Below are 16,265 nucleotides of genomic sequence, written 5' to 3' on the forward strand. Positions count from 1 at the left end.
GTGTCGATCACCGCTCTCGACTTTTTAGCCATACCGTTTGACGTATGCGGCCGCTTTGTCCACGTGAGGTACTTCGTCCTTCCAAATACACTGCTGACAACTTCCACGCGAGCTTCTGGTTACGCATGCGTGTCCAATAGGTATGTACGATAACTCAAAAATTTGTACAAACTTTTCGATAACAAACTTGTTCAGTACAAGAAAGCGAGTCGAGAGAAAAAAAAGTTGATGAACAGACATAATAAGACGTCCCCCTTAAGCTCACTTCTTAGTATATGTTTCAATATGTTGTCACTGACCATTTTTTCGATGGACTCCTGATGTTCTTTAGCTAGTTTGCCAGACCCTCTACTGATATCGATCAACGCACAGCAACGCTCGTCCCTGTAGTTCTTTCTGGCTACCTTGGCGTAAGTAGACGACTGCTCCGTTCCGGTCTCCGCGACCATTTTCCTCTTCTGCAAGGTGCGGGGCTTCCTTTCTGAGTTCCCGGTCGTTTCAGAAGATTCTGCGATCGCGCTCACCCTCTTCATGTGAGAGCTCATCTTGCCGGCATCCGTAGAAGGATACTTTGGACAGTCTACTTCTTCCGAGTTGATCTTAACGGGGATTGCTTGGAATATTTGATGGTGGTAAGCTCGTTTTCTTACACGATTTAGCGGTGTTCTGTGCCACAGGAGATCTTATTCCGTTCGCCGTATCCGAGAAAGTGGAGGTAGTATTATTGATATCCTTTGAAGCATCCCGCTCTTCTCTATTCAGTCGCGCCTAGTTCTTCTTAAACATGCGTCACTTAGTTTTACGATACTATCGCTTAGTAATTCAAGCATCTTGTGAACATCCTCTTTATTGGGGGTTTCTACTACGGTGGTGTTTATTTTTGATGTTGCTATCGGAATCGTTGTCAGGGCTGCTCCCAGTCTCTGACGGTTAGGTCAAGTTAAATCTCTCCCTATTCTTCCCTGTCTCCTCCTCCCTTTTTGATTTAGGTTGTGTGCTTCTATCTTATATGGTGCCATTTGCTCTTCAAGTTGCATTCTTTTCTTGGATAATTATACTTCTAAGGTATTCTTAAGTAGTCCAAAAGATTGTAGCTTAAAATATATGTTATTTCATTGGCAATTCAAGATTATAGATCCTATATTTCGATTGATTGAGTGGAGTATTCCCCCATTGGCTCAACTTCATTTATTACCCTCTATTACAGACAACAATAAACAAAACAAACGATCCTATATTTCTTCAAAGAAGATATTAAAAATGACAACTCTGATATTAATCCAAAAATATTCTTGAAAACCACCCGATTCAAAAAATCTCTATTTTAGCTCTGGTGGTCCTTCAAAAATATTTTTTAATATAGGTACAAGATTTAAGCTCAAATGATGATCGTCTAAAAATCTACAGTTATAGCTCCCACAATTTACATTAAAGACTGTCAAATGATCGATCTGTTATTTAATAAAATTTTATTTGAAGCATTGTGGCGTTTTTTAATTGGGATAGCGTTTGCAATTTTGTTTTTTCAAAATAGTCTGGCTTAATCCCATTGTTGTTGTTTTAATATTTTAAAACAACTATTTTATTAGTGGAAAAGATTTGGCATTGTTCGCCAAGGGGTAAGGCAGGGAATACTATAGTTTCGATCCACGCCACTGGATCTCATCAGTTCCCTTGTTTCTTGTTTGTGGATATTCTCCACCGAAGTTATTTTTCAATAACTTCTTCAACAAGAAACTTTTTATACCCAAACATCAATCGTCAGCTCGAAGTATAAAGGTAAGCGAAGAAAAAAGTTCAATGAGAAGTTTTTCCTTGGCAACCTCATACAACTCCGACAAAAGTGTCTGCGAAAACAATTCAAACCTCTTCCACTTGTATGTGTCGTCTAATTTAGACGAATGCACACACCAAAATTTGGTTGGTCTGCTTTACAGCAAAAACAACACACGTCGTGCCAGTGTCCTCAATTTGAAGCATTGTGGCGTTTTTTAATTGGGATAGCGTTTGCAAACTTCTCATTGAACTTTTTTCTTCGCTTACCTTTATACTTCGAGCTGACGATTGATGTTTGGGTATAAAAAGTTTCTTGTTGAAGAAGTTATTGAAAAATAACTTCGGTGGAGAATATCCACAAACAAGAAACAAGGGAACTGATGAGATCCAGTGGCGTGGATCGAAACTATAGTATTCCCTGCCTTACCCCTTGGCGAACAATGCCAAATCTTTTCCACTAATAAAATAGTTGTTTTAAAATATTAAAACAACAACAATGGGATTAAGCCAGACTATTTTGAAAAAACAAAATAAAATTTTATTTTAAATTGGTTATTTATCAATTTACATAAAATACGCACCTGTTTTTAAATTCAAGAACCACTTCACGTTCCAGCAGCAACAACAGCATTAAATGTTTCGAAATATTTAAGTACACACTTCAGTTCACTATTTTTTTTTTCAATTTTATTTTTATTTTATTCTTTCAAATCGAATGGCACGCAGGCAGGCAACTTTTCAAATTTCAAACAAACGAAACAAGAAATTCAATTTATTAACTGCAATTTGCATATCGTAAATCACGGGTAAATTAAAACCCGATCACTGAAATAAATTTTATAATTATTATTTTTGTTTTAACAAAACATTTCTTGAGTTGAATTGCAGGCACTTTTAATTATTTTTTTTTTTTATTTTGGGGATTCTATGTCCCAAACAAAGCATTTAGAATCGTCTTCTGCTATTTGTCTGTTTGTATCTTCTTTGTACTTTTTTGCACTTATTCTTCTTCTTTGTTTCTATTTTAAGTTGTTGTCACAGGTCGGATAACAACAATGCAAATGGATGGATGGATGGCGGGCAAAGATTGCATTAAATTTCCCCCTTTTAAGAATCATTTTTTGTGAGACTGTTGTTTTCTTCGTTTTGCGGTTTGACGGTTGGTTGGATGCTGCTGTTTAATGGCGCGCCTTTTCAATTGAATGTTGACGGCGGCAATAGTGGCGTCATTGCACAGGCCAACGATGTTGCAAGCACGACGTATCTTTACAAACTAAAACGCACTGTGCACATTTTGTGCCATGTTGAGGCAGAGACAGACCTGGCTAGAATGAACAACGCCACCACCATCGCAATTCAACAAAAGATGTGTCCAAAAATCATCAATAAAGGCAGCAAGCCACACTACTCACATTGCAAAAAACAACAAACAGGCTCACTCTTGTTTCTGTGAAGTCTCCCCTTTCAAAGAGATACAAGTTCAAGATACATGTGAAACATTGCAAAAAACCAAAACATGGCAAGGCAAACATCACTTTGCACAACAGAAATTGCAGAGAGTCGGACAATGAGAGGTTGAGAGTCATTCAAGCATATCTAATTCTCAGCTTCTCAAATGATAACTTGCTCAGTGTTTACCTTTTTGGATTACTCTTGTTGGGCTAATGCAAATCTTTTGCACAAATCTCAATGGTTTAACTGCTCTCTACACTCAAAGAAAATCAGGAGTTTGAGGGAGAGAATTGTTTATAAAATTCGAAGTGATTTTTTCGGTATTCAATTGCAATTAAGTCATTGATGCTCAAAATAAAAAAGAGAGTAAAGTAGTGAGAGAATCACAAGAAAGTTTGTATCAGCATTCAGTGGTTGCTAGACCTGTGACCAGTAAACATGTGGCGGGTGTGTGTGGTTTTGTTCAGTGTCCCCACTAAAATTATGCGTATATCCATGCACATGTTTACTTGTCGGCTGCTCAACGACGACTGATTGTTATTCTCACATACGTTAACGTATATGGATGATCTTCGCTGAATTAAGTGAAACCATTTGTCATGAAAATATTAAAGAAACTTCAAATAAACAAGACAATTAATTTTTGTTCTCAATAAAATCTTCACAAAACATAGTCCACTAGTAGACGACCCTCAATCTTCAGGGTACTCGAAATCCTCTATAGATATTATAAGTCCTCTGAGGTCTATTCCTCCAGACATCTGAAGACTCCTTCAGGTCGTCTATGCAGTTTTTCTCCAAATATCAAAAGACCTCTTGAGATGTTTTCTAGACATCAAAAGACCTTCAGAGATATCAGAAAAGAGTTTGGCTTTAAAGACGACTTCTTCAAGTCGTCTGTATGCATAAGAAGCCCTCTTGAGGTTTTCTATAGACTAAAGAAAACATCTTGTGGTCTCTTCTAGGTATTGGAAAACCTCTTGAGGTCTTCTCTAGACATTAGAAGCTTTCTTGAAGTATTCTCTAGGTAGCAAAATACACCAAGAGGCCTTCTACGGACAAAAGACGACTTGAGTTACTCTATGGTCAAAAGACGATTTCTCGAGGACTTATTTAGACATCTGTGAACCCCTTAAGCTCTTCTTTGGACAAAAGAAGACCGTTTCACAGTAAAACGCTATTTGATGCCTCCCCTAGACATCAGAAAAGACCTCGAGGTCTTGTATGGACAAAAGTAGACCTCTTGAAGTCTACTCTCCCCTCGAGGTCTTCTCCAGATATTAGAATTTCTCTTGAGGTCATTTTAGGCACCATAATCCTCTAACATTAAACCGACAACCCTCAACGAGATTTCTAAGTTCTCTCTAGACATTAAAAGTCCTCTTGAGATCTTCTCTACCTCTTGCGGTCTTATATGGGCAAAAGAAGATCTCTCTCTATACATTAGAAGACCTCTTAAAGGTGAATCTTGAGGTCAACTTTCCATAGTATCCGCAAAGAAAAGACTCTGCAATCAACGCATGATCAAGGTATTAGCTCCTAATGAATTTATTTGGACTTTTCATAAGGAACCTGTCCAACCTGCTAAAATTGTCTAGATGCTAAATGGTTCGACAGCAGGTAGATTTAAAAGTGTAATTTCTTATAACATGTCCTAAGCGAACTTCTCTCTCATGTACGCACAGCCTTTCCATCTGCATAGAGGAATCTCAATCCAAAAAGGAATCGTATTACCTGTCGGTACAAATGATCTTTGACTTGGTGAGTTGAGCCTCCATTTCTGTTGAGTAGACTGGGTTACGCTAAGAATATTTCCCCAAGAATAAAGTCCACAATCTAATAAAATCAAGTTTCTAGTTGATGATCTCCCCCTCATATTTTATGCTTTCAGCGAGACGGATACATCATCTCCAATTGTAGGGCATTGGTTTTATTAATACCGCTGAAGATTTGTGCTGAAGACCCTCCACGTTGAAATACTCAGGCAGTTTCATAAAAAATTATTGGCTTTGGTTGTCCAATTCCGAGTAGGCGGATTCGGAACACCGCTTACAAAGTTGTTATACAGAAAAGTCCCAAAATGGAACCTTGGTACACTTTTTTACTAAAGCAGCTTGAGGTTCCCACTTTAAAAAATGTGAACTGTCAAAGTCAAAATTTCGATTTTAACTAACAAAAATACCGTTTTTCGCCATAAATCCGTCAAACAATTTTTCATTTTAAAAAGTCTATCTCATATCCCTTGAATCGGACCATCTCCCTAACCTCATATCCATCAATAGACCATCCGAATTCATAACCTCTGAACGCCGTACTTTCATTAACCATGGAAAAGCTAATTGGCAAGGATTCAGGGAATTCCCAAATCAACGATTCAGAGAACTGCCCAATCACTCTGATATTCGGATAGCAGATCGGAATTTCCGATACATCATCACTGCTGCAGCCACTCGCCATATTCCTGCTGGTCGAATACCTGATATAAGACCTAACGAACCCTTATGACCCCTGAGTCAGAGAACTAACAATGGAAGTCAATAGGCTAGAGCATCTAAAGTGCTGCAACATTGGAACCGGTTGTAGTTAATTGTTGACAACGGTTAAGGAGCTAACGAACCATGGAATGAGGGATGATGACAGACAGATATTCGTCATGTTTAACGGCGTGGCTACGACAGATCCGGCGATTTATCAAGCACTCATATAGCGACCGGGCGAAGAGAAGTTTTTTACGATGGGTGATGTTGCAAATGTTATCCGAGGCGAAAATCATCTAAAGCGCTTGGCCCTGACGGAATTATAATAGTGATACCAAAACAGGTTGTATGATTCGGGAGTAGAGTATTTAAGTAAGGTCCTCAACTTATTTCTAATATTTCACGAAGCGTGGAAGATGGGCAGGAGCCTGGCAAGAATGCCAGCAAAGGTGAATCATGCAGGGCGTTCTCACTTCTATAGACAGTAGCAAAGACACCCGATGCGTAACACCTCCCCAGCATAAGAGCGTGTTTTCAAGTTGCGGATCATCAACACGGGTTTCGGAAGCAGCATTGTACCACAACATCACTGCACGCCATTTCCACATACATTGGCCGAGGACTCAACCAGGACAAACCGTGTCACAGAATAGTGATAGATGCATTGGATCAGACCAAAGCGTTTAAGACGGTCAGCCATGCTAGGCTGTTCGATGATATCGAGAATACTACCCTCCGACCTGGTTTGAAACGCTGGGTCACCAACTATTTACTTGATCGCCAGTCATACGTGGAATTCAGAGACAAAAAGTCCAAACCCCGTAGAACAGAGAGTTTCCCAAGGAGGGAAACTCTGCAATTTCACGCCCTCCCGACGGCATTAAGTTAATTACCATTGATAGCATTTGTGACAGGCTAAACACCTATCTCATTCATCACATTCGATGACATGTATAAGTCGTCCGCGCATGCTGCAATTATCTGCGATACGATGAAAAACAGGAACAATGTCCTCGACTCCCTAGACGGCAGCCCTTGGGGTGCGTATAAAGAAACCTCGTTAACCACATACAACGCGATTGGTCGGTCTGTGGTAAGCTTGCGGCACCAGCGTGGTTTGCTAACGTAAGTGATACTCAATGGGATAACTTGCAAATCTTCCGGATTGCAGTCCTGAGAACAGTAACAGGGTGTGTCCTCATGTCTTTGTGGACCATTCGCATGAGGAGACCAAATCCTGCCGATGCGCCGACACAACTAGATGTAATATTTGCTTGGATGTTATATGCAAGACCATCCAAATCAGGCGAGTCAGGGAGGATTTTTTTGATCTGGAGGGGGAGGCCCAGAGATACAAAAGAGAACACCTGAATCATCGTTCTTATCTGGCAGGTTTGAGAGATATTCACATTGATGCAGTCGCTGATGCTTTAGGAGCCAATAGTGTTAATGTTGTCCTCGAAGATCATCCATCAACCGTGACAGCGGAAGCTGTCAAGGCAAACAAGAGTCGTGTTGGCACAACTAAGATCAGGTTGGTGCAGCCGTCTCAATTCTTACTGGGCCAAGATTGGTGGCACGCAAGCCAACTTGCGGTACTGGTTCGCATATTAGCAGCACCTTTTTAACTGCCCAGCCAACCTAACTCCACTCCCACCTTGTACCTAATCCTATCAGGTGGCTTCCTTACTGAACTTGGAGTTCGAGGCAGAGCAGAATCAATGAAATGAAGACAGACACATACATATGTACATGTAGAAGCTGCTACAACAACTACCCCTAGAGGAATTTGCTGAGGGCATAGTTGGGTTTCATGCGCTGAAAACTTCCAAAACGTCTTTTGGAACCGACGAATATGTTTTTAATTAAAAATCGGGCCAGAGTCCACAGCAATGGTTACTTTTTTTGTTTCGATTTTTATTTTTATTTATTTATTTATTTTTTTGCTAGTCATACCCCCATTATTATAAGTCTTCTTTTGTTATAGTTTGGATTTTCCGAACAGATTTATAGCGTTCCGGTTAACTTAAAGTTAAAAGTGATGATTGAATTTCAAGGAGGAGCTTTTTGTCAATTACTTTCAATGTGAAAATTATATTTTTAATGCCTCCAAATTAGTTTATTTTGCATTTTCAAATCCATCAGATAGTAAAAGAACACATGTAATAATAGCCCATAAGCTATGACTGATTCTTTTTGTTTGTTTTCTTTTTTATTTTATTTTTTAATTTTTTTAATTTAAATTTTCTTTTTTTTTTCTTTTTTAATTTTTTCTAAGTGTAAAACTTGAATATTGTTTTTCGAATTACAAATACGCCGGTTTGAGAGCAAACGTTGCTCTCAGATAACCATCCAAAACAACAACAACTTAAAATATCAACAATAAATTGAGACAAATTACTACTAATGGATGATGGATGCCCTCTGAACACACTCCGACTAAATGAAAATGTTTTGTGTGAGCCATGCAAATCCACTTTAATCTTCTGATTAAACACTTTAATCTTTATTCCAATAATGATTTCTTAAAACGCAAAACCACAAATCGCTTACAATTTAATCGCGCGTTTCACTTTAGTTTATGACGTTTTCATTACACAGCTGCAGTAAACCCGATAAATATTTTTCATACAAATGTTTTCAAATGACTGAAGAGCTGAGTACGAGCCGCCGTACCTTAAGCGTGTTTACCTATCATCCATAGTCAAGCAGACAGCAAGCCAGTCATGGCTCTCTGCTGTTAAAATTTCTATTACTAAAACTAGAATAAGCCAGTCAGCTAGCTAGCCTACCTTTTGGCAGCTTTTCTAAGTACACTGAAGTACTATTAATTCGCATTTCGCACAACAACAACAACAGCAGCAGGCCATAAACGTTTAACTCCAGCTTAGTTTAGTATTACGTGTATTACTCATATTAAATTTCAGTGTTAGAGCCAGTCCGAGTAAAGCAGAAAACCACAAACAAAATACAATAACAACAAAAATAAAAACAAAAACCGGGACTGAATAAGTATATGATTCCCTACTTCCCTCTGATTATGTACCAAAAATGGATCAATTACTTTCCCGTCAATAATGAAAGTGCTAGATCGCCAATGTGATCCTGATAAAAGCAAGGGAAATAGTATTCAAGAAAAGGCTTCAAAAATACCTTATATCCGCTAATTTGCAATAATGTCCGTATAAATAGAAGTTATCAAAATACTCCACCTTTGTCTTCCAGCAATTACTCACATTTGATATGCCTGATGAGCTGACTAACCACCAGCGAAACGATTGTAGCATATTGCTTGGGCGTATTGGACTTTGCTAGAATTTTTTGAGAATTCAGCTTTTGCATCAGGTCAGTTTAAGTAGGCGTACCCCTGGATTCCATTTTGGGACCTTCATTGTACAACATCTTTGTAAGCGATATTCCGGATCCGCCTACTCGGAATTTGCTACTAGCTTATGAGGCTTATGTTCTAAGCGCTTCTGATGGCGTCAGAAAACACCACTTTGATAATGAATTTTTCGAGATCTCCATGAGTATTTCAACATCTGTAGTCGTCAAGTAAACCCTAATTAATGTTCAGTGGCACTAATAGAGACCTGAAAAGGTCTTCTATGATCTATATAAATCCTAAAGAGGTCTTCTGATATCTACAGAAATCCTCTTCTGTTGTCTACAACAGCTCTTATACTGTCCATAGGAGACACCAAAAGGTCTTATGTTATCTTCAGAAGACCTAAAGAGGCCTTCTGTTGTATAAAAAGACCTCAAGAGGTGTTCTCTTGGCCATATAATATCCACAAAGGAATTCTGCTGTCTAAAGAAATCCTCGAGAGGCCTTCTGTTGTTATAGAAATCCTCAAGAGGGTTTCTGTTGTCTATAGAATACCCCAAAGAAGTGTTATATGGTCCATATGATACCTCAATAGGGTTTCTGTTCTCTACAGAAGGCCTTAAGTGCAGTTATATTGTCCATATAAGACGTAAAGAGGTTTTCTGTTGATTATAGACCTCAAAAGGTCGTCTATTGCTTTTGAAGACTCAGGAGGTCTTCTGTTGTAAAGAGAAGACATCACGTGGTCTCCTGTTGTTTAGAAAAGATCTCAGGAGGTCTTCTGTTGTCCTCGCAGGACCCCAAACGGTGGTCCCTTGTCAATACAAGACCTCAAAAGGTCTCCAGTTGGCCTTGAAGAAGTTTCCTGTTGTCTATGGATGACATCAAGAGGTCTTCAGTTTTCCATAAAAGACCTCATGAGGACTTCTGTTGTCTTTAGAAGACTTCAAGAGGTCTTCTGTTGTTTTTAGAAGACTTCAAGATGTCTTCTGCTGTACTCAGAAGACCTCAAACGGTGTTCCCTTGTCAACAAAAGACCTTAAGAGGTCTTCTGTTGTCTAAAGAAGACCTCAAAACGTCTTCAGTTATCTATAGAAGACCTCAACAAGTCTTCAGTTGGTCTTCAAGAGGTATCCTGTTGTCTATGGATGACATCAAGAGGTCTTCAGTTGTCCATAAAAGACCTCATGAGGACTTCTGTTGTCTGTAGAAGACTTCAAGGGGTCTTCTGCTCTCCTCAGAAGACCTCAAACGGTGTTCCCTTATCAAAAAAAGATCTCAAGAAGTCTTCTGTTGTCTATGGAAGACCTCAAGAGGTCTTCAGTTGTCTATAGAAGACCTCAAGAGGTTATCTGTTGTCTATAGAAGTCCTCAAGAGGTCTTCTGTTGTCTATAGAAGATTTCAAGAATCTTCTGTTGCCTATAGAAGACTTCAAGAGGTCTTCTTCAGAAGACCTCAACCGGTGTTCCCTTGTCAATAAAAGATCTCAAGAGGTCTTCTGTTGTCTATGGAAGACCTCAAGAGGTCTTCAGTTGTCTATACAAGACCTCAAGAGGTCTTCTGTTGCCTATAGAACACTTCAAGAGGTCTTCTTCAGAAGACCTCAACCGGTGTTCCCTTGTCAAAAAAAGACATCAAAAGGTCTGCAGTTGGCCTTGAAGAAGTTTCCTGTTGTCTATGGATGACATCAAGAGGTCTTCAGTTTTTCCATAGAAGACCTCATGAGGACTTCTGTTGTCTTTAGAAGACTTCAAGAGGTCTTCTGCTGTCTTCAGAAGATCTCAACCGGTGTTCTCCTGTCAATAAAAGATCTCAAGAGGTCTTCAGTTGTCTAGAGAAGACCTCAAGAGGTCTTCTGTTGTCTATAGAAGACCTCAAGAGGTCTTCTGTTGTCCATAAAAGACCTCATGAGGACTTCTGTTGTCTGTAGAAGACTTCAAGGGGTCTTCTGCTGTCCTCAGAAGACCTCAAACGGTGTTCCCTTATAAAAAAAGATCTTAAGAAGTCTTCTGTTGTCTATGGAAGACCTCAGGAGGTCTTCAGTTATCTATAGAAGACCTCAAAAGGTCTTCAGTTGGTCTTCAAGAGGTTTTCTGTTGTCTATGGATGACATCAAGAGGTCTTCAGTTGTCCATAAAAGACCTCATGAGGACTTCTGTTGTCTTTAGAAGACTTCAAGAGGTCTTCTGCTATGCTCAGAAGACATCAAACGGTGTTCGCTTGTCAATCAAAGATCTCAAGAGGTCTTCAGTTGTGTATAGAAGACCTCAAACGGTACTCCCTTGTCGATAAAAGACCACAAAAGGTCTTCAGTTGGTCTTCAAGAGGTTTCCTGTTGTCTATGGATGACATCAAGAGGTCTTCAGTTGTCTTAAAAGACCTCATGGGGACTTCTGTTGTCTGTAGAAGACTTCAAGAGGCCTTCTTCAAGAGTCTTCTGTTGCCTATAGAAGACTTCAAGAGGTCTTCTGCTATGCTCAGAAGACATCAAACGGTGTTCGCTTGTCAATCAAAGATCTCAAGAGGTCTTCAGTTGTGTATAGAAGACCTCAAACGGTACTCCCTTGTCGATAAAAGACCACAAAAGGTCTTCAGTTGGTCTTCAAGAGGTTTCCTGTTGTCTATGGATGACATCAAGAGGTCTTCAGTTTTCCATAAAAGACCTCATGAGGACTTCTGTTGTCTTTAGAAGACTTCAAGAGGCCTTCTTCAAGAGTCTTCTGTTGTCTATAGAAGACTTCAAGAGGTCTTCTGCTATGCTCAGATGACATCAAACGGTGTTCGCTTGTCAATCAAAGATCTCAAGAGGTCTTCAGTTGTGTATAGAAGACCTCAAACGGTACTCCCTTGTCGATAAAAGACCACAAAAGGTCTTCAGTTGGTCTTCAAGAGGTTTCCTGTTGTCTATGGATGACATCAAGAGGTCTTCAGTTGTCTTAAAAGACCTCATGGGGACTTCTGTTGTCTGTAGAAGACTTCAAGAGGCCTTCTTCAAGAGTCTTCTGTTGTCTATGGAAGACCTCAAGAGGTCTTCAGTAGTCTATATAAGACCTCAAGAGGTCTTCAGTAGTCTATATAAGACCTCAAGAGGTCTTCAGTAGTATATAGAAGACCTCAAGAGGTCTTCAGTTTTCCATAAAAGACCTCATGAGGACTTCTGTTGTCTTTAGAAGACTTCAAGAGGTCTTCTGCTGTTCTCAGAAGACCTCAAACGGTGTTCCCTTGTCAATAAAAGGCCTCAAGAGGTCTTCAGATGTCTATAGAAGACCTCAAAACGTCTTCAGTTGTCTATAGAAGACCTCAAAACGTCTTCAGTTGTCTATAGAAGACCTCAAAAGGTCTTCAGTTGGTCTTCAAGAGGTTTCCGGCTGTCTATGGATGACATCAAGAGGTCTTCAGTTGTCTTTAAAAGAGTCTTCTGTTGCCTATAGAAGACTTCAAGTGGTCTTCTGCTATGCTCAGAAGACATCAAACGGTGTTCCCTTGTCAATCAAAGATCTCAAGAAGTCTTCTGTTGTCTATGGAAGACCTTACGAGGTCTTCTGTTGTCTATAGAAGACCTCAAGAGATCTCCTGCTGTCTTCAGAAGACCTCAACCGGTGTTCCCTTGTGAATAAAAGATCTCAAGGTTTTCAGTTGTCTTTAAAAGAGTCTTCTGTTGCCTATAGAAGACCTCAAGAGGTCTTCTGCTTTCTTCAGAAGTACTCAAGATGTCTTCTGCTGTCTTCAGAAGATCTCAAGAGTTCTTCTGTTGTCTATGGAAGACCTTACGAGGTCTTCTGTTGTCTATAGAAGACCTCAAGAGATCTCCTGCTGTCTTCAGAAGACCTCAACCGGTGTTCCCTTGTGAATAAAAGATCTCAAGGTTTTCAGTTGTCTATGGACGGTTGCCTATATAAAACTTCAAGAGGTCTTTTGTTTTCTATAGAAGACTTCAAGAGGCCTGCAGTTGTCTATAGAAGACCTAAAGGGGGTTTCTGCTATCTCTAGAAGACCTTAATAAGTCTTCAGTTGTCTATGGAAGACCTCAAGCGGTCTTCAGTTGTCTGCAGAAGACCTCAAGAAGTCATCTGTTGTTTATAGAAGGCCCCAAGAGGTCTTCTGTTGTTTAGAGAAGACCTTAAGAAATCTACAGTGGCTTAGAGAAAACCATCCATAAAATACATCATGAGGTCTTCTGTTGTCTATAGATGACCTCAAACGATGTTCTCTTGTCAATAAAAGATCTCAAGAGTTCTTCTGTTGTCTATGGAAGACCTCAAGAGGTCTTCAGTTGTCTATAGAAGACCTCAAGAGGTTTTTTATGAGACATTCTAATGTTAAGAAAATAGCTGAGGAGGTCTTCTGACATCTACAGAACTTTAACAAGGTTTTCTTAAGGATTTTAAGGAGGCTTCAAAGGGAACTTTTTATGAGGGTGTTTTTAAGATTTTTAAGACTTTAAAAGTTTTTTAATGTCTAGAAGACCTTCAGACGTGTGCTTCTGTCCATACGGGACTTCAAGAGGTCTTCTAAAGTCTAAAGAAGACCTCAAGAGGACCTATAACGGTTTTCCAATATCTAAGAAATCCTCAAAAGGTATTCTTTTGCCCACAGAAGACCTCAAGTGGACCCCTAATGACTTAAAGGTGTCTTCTGATATTTAGAAACGATTTCAAGACGTCTTCCAATATTTAGAGAAGACTTCAACAGGTCTTCTGGTGTCTAGAGAAAACCCTCAAGGAGTTTTCCAATACCTAGAGAAGACCACAAGAGGTCTTCTTTAGTTCATAGAAAACTTCAAGAGGCCTTGAGATGTCTACAGAGGACTTCAGATATATCACATATCTGATATCTCCGAAGAAGATCAAATGTTTAAAGAAGATCTCTAGTTGTCCTTTTTTGTCTACAGATGACCTATTAGAGGACCTCTGGAGGTCTTCTGATATCTAGAGAAGTTTAAATGGATTTTTTCAGGGATTTTAGGAGGCTTTCAGACTAATACTCCACATCCACTAAAGAACTGTATGTTCATTTAATCCACAATGTATGTACTAAGCAGTCTTCCTGTCGTCCGGTAACAATCAGCTTTGCTTCCTCGTACGTCGACGACGTGCATCAGCTGTTAGACTTAAATGATGACTTAAAAATGTATGAACAAAGGGGTGGACAGCAATCCGTTGAACAAATTCGTTGGCATGTTTCACTCTTTTCATTTCCCTCCTATTTGTTTTCGGGCAAATACATATAATTTACGTCTCAACAAGACCTCACTCACTGAGAACTCCTTTGAATAACTAATACCGTGAACTTTCACACTTGCTTGTCATAATCTCCTATAACGATTTTGGAAACAAATATGTTTGTATGTATGTATGGTCACAACATACCCCTTTATGGGAAGTCGCAGACATCGTGAATGAAATCTCTAACAACGCCGAAGACAGGTAGTTCTGTTTTTCCAGGGGTTTTTGATTTCAAAAATAAAACAAATCAAGAACAAAAGAATGGATCTCCTCTTGTCTGCAGTGGCGGCGATGACGTTGTTTGTCATCAACATCTTCACACATCAGCATATAATCAGCTGCAGGCGTTAATGTGATGATCTAGAAGGTCGTTTACATGCCCTCCCCCACCTCTCTCTCTCCTCTTCTTTGTCTAATGTTTTAAACGTAATTTGTTCTTTTGTAAAGAGAACAAGAAAAAGAAAACCACTTTTCCGTGTAATGTTCCGAACGAGTAAACGCATCAAAATGAAGGGAGGAAAGGGTCACGGAAACAAGTAAACTGGAGTAATGAATGTGACGTGCATAAGTGTCTCGTCTCGTCTTGTTGGAACAGCTCACACGTCACTCTGAAGTGTAATGCAATATTTCGAATGGTGTTTAAATGAAAGAAAAGAAATGCAAAGAATGAAAAGAAGACGACGTAATGTGTTGGGGAGGGCTATTACAACACACATTAAATAATGATTGATGGCGGAGGGAATTCCGATGTTTTTAAAGTTTATTAAAATGTTTGGAAGAGTGCTAAAGTGGATCATTATGCCATTTGGAAGCGGTACCGGCTTACAGTGAATCAGAGTTGAATTTTACTTGGCCGCAACACCCCCTCTACCTTTTTAATAAATAACTTTGTTGTTATGGTGGTAAAATGTTGCTAAAATCACTAGAAATCTCTTTCGAAAAATATTTTTTTATTTTGTTTTGGAAAATAATAAAAACTGAAAATAAAAAATAATATTAAAATACAAAATTAAAAATAGGGGAACTTTGGACTCAAATTCTCCACCAAGGCATATTCAACATGTAGTGGTGTTACACCAGCTGTTCGAATATGAAGTGACTTTATAATAAAATTATTTACTATTTACTTTATACGTACATTTCTGAGGGATTTTAGAAAGCTATAAACGGTGGATTTTTCAATGCTATTAGAAGCTCCAAAGAGGACTTTAAACGTGGATTTCTCGAGCTGATTTTTAAAGATATTTAAGTGAGAATATTTCATATGTTTTTTGGAGGCTCGAAAGAAGACTATATACATGGATATTTTACCGATTTTTTGTGGCTCCGAATGTACATTTGTTAGAATATTTTTAGTTATGTCCAAAAAGGACAAAGCACGTAAATATTTTACAAATAGCTATTACATACATACATTTGCTCGGTTCCAGAACCTCTAAATTTGTCGAAAAATTCAAAACTAATGGATTCTTGCAGGTTTTGGAAGAGAGAAAGAGTTGCTATTCTCCAGCCAGAAATGTCAGCAATATTCTACATGTTTGTTTCATATTCCATGTTCCAGCGTGGATACGGTATTTTAAAAATATGTTTTACAAGTTCTGTCTAAAACAATCTTAAGTTAATGTTGAAATCCCCAAAATTTTCGATGACAACTTTAAACAACGACAAGGTCTTATTACAACCAACAAGAGATCAAAGAGATCAAGCAATCAAAAGGTATTGCATGCTTTTAGGCGCAATGATTAAATCATAATAATTAACCTTAATTCAAGAGTACTTGAATTGATTAAATTAAAACATCTACATTTAAGCTGAGGATATACATAAACATTCAGGTCAATACCTACGCGAAACACCCAAACCCACCTTCAAGATGTCTTCTGCGGTAAATAGAAGACTTTAAAAGGTAGAGAAGATTTTAAGGGTATTATGAGATGTGGAGAAGACTTCAAGATTTCTTTTAATGTATACAGCAAAAAGTCTTCTGACGTCTAGAGATCTTCTAA

At 38.9% G+C, this 16,265-nt stretch overlaps 1 protein-coding gene across 4 annotated transcripts in view; it reads right to left on the minus strand.

Moving 5' to 3' along the window:
- The window catches only part of Kank (KN motif and ankyrin repeat domain-containing protein 2 kank), a 190,253-nt gene extending 181,898 nt beyond the window's left edge, over positions 1–8,355 (minus strand). Inside the window, exons 1-2 of one of the 4 annotated variants that reach the window (XM_073957540.1) lie at positions 8,259–8,355; positions 2,358–2,510 (exon numbers count right to left, since the gene is read on the minus strand). The gene's annotated coding sequence lies outside the window, so the exon portion shown is untranslated. Of the gene's footprint in view, positions 1–2,357; positions 3,431–8,106 lie in introns of those variants that run through there. The other 3 variants (XM_073957538.1, XM_073957539.1, XM_073957537.1) reach the window with 3 other exon arrangements.
- Positions 8,356–16,265: the final 7,910 nt, after the last annotated feature.

This window comes from Musca autumnalis, unplaced genomic scaffold, assembly GCF_047663935.1.
Source record: "Musca autumnalis isolate F117 unplaced genomic scaffold, ASM4766393v1 scaffold_5, whole genome shotgun sequence".
In the NCBI taxonomy this organism is placed as follows: Eukaryota; Metazoa; Arthropoda; class Insecta; order Diptera; family Muscidae; genus Musca; species Musca autumnalis.